This window comes from Chinchilla lanigera, unplaced genomic scaffold, assembly GCF_000276665.1.
Source record: "Chinchilla lanigera isolate Chin_1 unplaced genomic scaffold, ChiLan1.0 scaffold00071, whole genome shotgun sequence".
In the NCBI taxonomy this organism is placed as follows: Eukaryota; Metazoa; Chordata; class Mammalia; order Rodentia; family Chinchillidae; genus Chinchilla; species Chinchilla lanigera.
The window spans coordinates 12,933,727-12,939,220 of NW_004955472.1; positions in this window are offsets into that span (position 1 = coordinate 12,933,727).

Genomic DNA, 5,494 nt, shown 5'->3' on the forward strand with positions numbered 1-5,494 from the left:
AGGAAGCATATATCACTGAGAACAAAGACTCAGCAATGCACAAGGAAGGGTTGAAATGCATTCAGTCTGCCTGTTCAATGTCTGTATGGTTGAATGCAATGAAATGAGTACACTGGTTTCTCTGTAAGCAAGTAAGGATATCTGACACACCAATCCTATGTGCCTTTTCATTAGATAAGTGCAACACTATACTTAGAACTTTGGCAATGTTTCTGGGAGTGTGGTGCAGCAGATGATTTCCTGGTTTTACTATGGTATTACATGATCACATAACAGAATGTATAGAGTTTGTGTACCAGCATAGTAGAGTGAGACTAAATTTAGTTTTCCAAATACCACCTCACTCTAGGAAAACCATACCACCTACAGAAAATGTTCAGGATTGCTCAGGGAAGGGCGGACAGGCATTCCCTCTTCCATGTCAAATGTGCGTATGAGTGAATGGAGTGGAATGTGTAGATTGGTGGGTAAGAAAGCAGGTACAGCGTGCCGTTCACATTCCTATGCACAGCTTCATGAGATAAGCACCAAACATCACTGAGAGCTTTGGGAATGTTTGAGATACTTGGGTGCAGAATGCTGTTTTCTTGGGTTAACACTCATATTACGTGATCACATAGTAGCATGCACTGAGCTTGTATACCAACATATTAGAGGGAGACTAAGTTTAGTTTTCCAAAAATGATCTCACTGTAGGAAACATACACTTACAGTAAAGATTCAGCGATGCTCAGGAAATGTTGGAAATGCATTTGCTCTGCCAGTTCAAATGAGGCTATGAGTTAATTTAATGGAATGTGTACATTGGTGTGAAAGAAAGCAAGGGCATCCTATTCAATGTATTCCTATGCTTAATTTTGAACTTTAGCACAAAACAACAGTTAGAACTTTGGGAAAGTTTCAGGGAGTTCGGTGTAGAAGGTTGTTTTCTTGGTTTAACACTCTGTTACATGGTCACATAGTAGCATGTATAGAGCTTGTACACTAACATATTACAGGGAGACTCAGTTTAGTTTTCCAAACAAGATCTCACTGTAGGAAGCCTATACCACTTAGAGCAAAGATCCTGCAATGCTCAGGGAACAGTGGAAATACTTTCTCTCTTCCCAGTCAAATGAACCTATGAGTGAATGGAATGGAATGGGTGCACTGGCTTTGTATAAGCAAATAGGAACAGCGTACTTCATGTAAATCTATGCACATTTTCCTGACATAAGCACAACACAATCTGTAGAACTTTGGGGATGTTTTAGAGAGTTCAGTGCAGGAAGTTGTTTTCTTAGTTTTAAGCAGTTATTTCAAGATCTCATAGAAGCATGCCTACAGCTTATTTACCAACATATTAGAGGGAGACTAAATTTAGTTTTCCAAACAAGACTTCACTGTTGGAAACCTATGTCAGTAACAGCAATGCTTCTGTGATGCTCAGGGAAAAGTGGAGAAGCATTCCTTCTTCCAGGTCAAACATGTTTATGAGTGAATGGAATGGAATGGGTACATTGTGTGTGTAAGCAAGCAGGGAGAGTATACCCAATGTATTCCTATGCACATTCTTGTGAGATAAGCACAACACAACACTGAGAACTTTGGGGGTGTTTCAGGGAATTCGGTACAGAATGCTGTTTTCCTGGTTTAACGGGTATTATATGATCACATAGTATCATGTATACAGCTTCTGTACCAACATATTAGAGGGAGAATAATTGTAGTTTTTCCAACAACATTTCACTGTTGGACACCTATACCACTTACAGCAATGATTCTGTGATGCTCTGGGACGGGTGGAAATGCATTCACTCTTCCTTGTCTTGTGAGCCTATGAGTGAATGGAATGGATTGGGTACACTGATGTGTAAGCAAAGAAGACAGCTTGCACAATGTAGTCCTGTGCTCTGTTTTACAACTTAAGTATGAAAGAACACTTAAAACATTGGGAATGTTTCAGGGAGTTCTTCACAAACTTTCTCCAACATATTAGATGGAGACTAAGTTTAATTTTCAAAGTGTTCCTTGTTGTAAACCTAGTCCACTTCAGCAAATATTTTGCAATGCTCCATGAAGGATGGGAATGCATTCACTCTTCCAGGTTAAATGCATCTAGGCATGAATGGAATGGAATGGGTATGTGAATGTGAGTAGGAAAGATGGACAGCATGCCTAAGGTACTCCTCTGCTCAATTTTATGACGTAGCATGCAGGAACACTTAAAACGTTGGGAGCGTTTCAGAGAGTTCTGCGCAGAAAGTTGTCTTCCTAATCTTACATTGATATTACATGATCACATAGTAGCATGCATGGAGCTTGTGTACCGACATATTAAAGGGAGACTAACTTCAGTTTTCCAAGCAAGATCTCTCTGTAGGAAACCTATACCACTTACAGTAAAGATTCAGTGTTGCTTAGGGAAGGGTGGGGATGCATTCACTCTTCCCAATCTAATACGCCTATGGGTGAATGAAATGAAATGGGTACATTGGTGTGAGTAAGGAAACAGGCACAAGGTACCCAAAGTATTCCTAGGCACATTTTCATGAGATAAGCACAACACAACACTCAGAAATTTGGGGATGTTTCAGGGATTTCGGTGGAGAGAGTTGTTCTCTTGGTTTAACACCTGTGTTACATGATCACATAGTAGCATGTAGAGCTTGTGTACCAACATTTTAGAGGGAGACTAAATTTAGTTTTGCAAATGGGATATCACTGTAGGAAATGTATACCACTTACAGTGAAGATTCAGCAATGCTCAGGGAAGGGTGGAAATGCATTCACTCTTGCCAGGCAAAGTGCATATTACTGAATTTAATGAAATGGGTTCACCGGCTTCTGTGTAAGCAAGTAGGGAGAGTGTACCAAATGTAATTCTATGGACATTTTCATGAGATAAGCACAACACAACACTTAGAACTTTGAGAATGTTTCAGGGAGTTTGGTGCAGAAAGTTGTTTTCTTGGTTTCCCACTGGTATTACATGGTTGCATAGTAGCATGTATACAGATTGTGTACCTAGATATTAAAAGAAGACTAAGTTAATTTTCCAAATGACATCTCACGTATGAAAACCATACCACTAAGAGCAAAGATTCAGTAATGCTCTCAAAAGGGTGGAAACGCATACTTTCTTCCAGGTAAAATGAGCCTATAAGTGAATGAAATGTAATGGGTACAATGGTGTGTGTATGCAAACAGTGACAATGTACCCTACGGATTCCTATGCACATTTTCATGAGATTAGAAAAACAGAACACTTAGAACTTTAGGAATCATTCAGGGAGTCTAGTGCAGAAAGTTTTTTTCTTGGTTAAACACTTATATTACATGACCACATAGTAGCATGAATGCAGCTTGTGAACCAACATATTAGACAGAGACTAAGTTACATTTTCCAAAGAAGATCAGGCTGTAGAAAACCTATACCACTTAAGGCAAAGTTTCAGTGATCCTCAGGGAAGGGTGGAAAAAAATTCGCTTTGCACTGTAAATGTGTGTACTATTGAATGGAATGGAATGAGTACACTGGCTTCTGTGTAAGCAAGTAGGTACAACGTACACAATGGATTCCCATGCACATATTCTTGACAGAAGCACAACACAACACTTAGGTCATTGAGAATGTATTAGCGAGTTCAGTGCAAAAAGTGGTTTTCTTCCTTTAACACTGGTATTACATGATCACATAATGGCATGTGCAGAGATTGTGTACCAACATATTAGACAGAGAATTAGTTTAGTTTTCCAAACAATATCTCACTGTAGGTAACCTATATCACTTGCAGTAATGATTCACTGATGAGCAGGGAAGGGTGGAAATGCATTCACTCTTCCCAGTAAAATGCTTCTGTGAGAGAATGGAATGGAATGGGTACATTGTTGTAGGTCAGCAAGCAGGGACAGAATACCCAGTGTATTCCTATACATACTTTTATGAGATAAGCACAACACAACACTTAGAAGTTTGGGAATGTCTCAGGGAGTTCAGTGTGGAAACTTGTTTTGTAGATTTAATGCTGGTATTACATGATCACATAGTAGAATGTATAGAGCTTTTGTACCAATATATTAGACGGAGACAAAATTTTGTTTTCCAAACAAGATCTCACTGTAGGAAACCTATACCATTGACAACAAAGATTCAGAGTGAAGGTTGAAAATGCATTCAATCCACCCTGTCAATGCATACATGATTCAGTGACATGAAATGGGTATACTGGCTTCTGTGTAAGGAAGTAGGGACATCGTAACCCATGTAATCCTATGCGCAGTTACATGAGATAAGCACAAAACAACACTCAGAAATTTGGGAATGTTTCTGGGATTTCGGTGCAGAAAGTTTTTTTCTTGATTTTACACTGGTATCCCATGATCACATAGTAGCATCTATACAACATATAAGAGGAAGACTAAATTTAGTTTTCCAAACAAGATCTCCCTGTAGGAAATATTTACTACTGACAGTGAAAACCTTGCAATTCTAAGGACAGACTAGAAATGCGCTCCTTCGTTCAGGTCAAATGTGCCTATGAGTGGATGGAATGAAATGGTTATATTCGTGTATGTAAGCAAGTAGTGAAAGCATATTCAATGTGTTACTATGCACATTTTCATTGATAAGCACAACACAACACTTAGAACTTTGGGAATGTTTCAGGGTATTCGGTGCAGAAGTTGTTTTCTTGGTTTAACGCTGGTATTACATAATCACGTAGTAGAATGTATACAACCTGTTTACCAACATATTAGAGGGAGACTAAGTTTAGTTTCTCAAGAAAGATCTCACTGTGGGAAACCTATACCAGTTACAGCAAAGATTCAGCAATATTCAAGGTAGGGTGTTAATGCATTCCCCCTTTGAAATCAAATGTGTTATGAGTGAATGGAATGGAATGTGTGCATAAAGAAGATGGGACAGCGTACTCAATGTAATCCTGGGGACATCTTCATGAGATAAGCACAACACAACACCTAGAACTTTGGGAATGTTTCTAAGAGTTCGCTGGAGAAATTGGATTTCCTGGTTTTACACTGGGATTTCATGATCACATAGTAGCATGTAAAGAAGTTGTGTACCAACATATTAGAGCGAGACTAATTGAAGTTTTCAAAAAAATATCTCAATGTAGGAAACCTATACCACTTACAGCAAAGATTCAACAATGCTCAGGAAAAGGTGGAAATGCATTTGCTCTTCCTGGTCTGTTACCCCAAGAGTGAATGGAATGAAATGGGTACATTGGTGTATATGAGCAAGGAGGGACAGCATATCCAATGTATTTCTATGCACATTTTTACGAGATAAGCACAGCAGAACACTGAAAAATTTGAGACTATTTCAGCGTGTTCAGTGCAGAAAGTTGTTTTCTTGGATTTACACTGGTATTACTTTATCACATAGTAGGACGTGTAGAGATTATGGGCCCACATAGTAGAGGGAGACTAACTTTAGTTTGCCAAACAATCTCTCACTGCAGGAAATCTACACCACTCAGAGCATAGA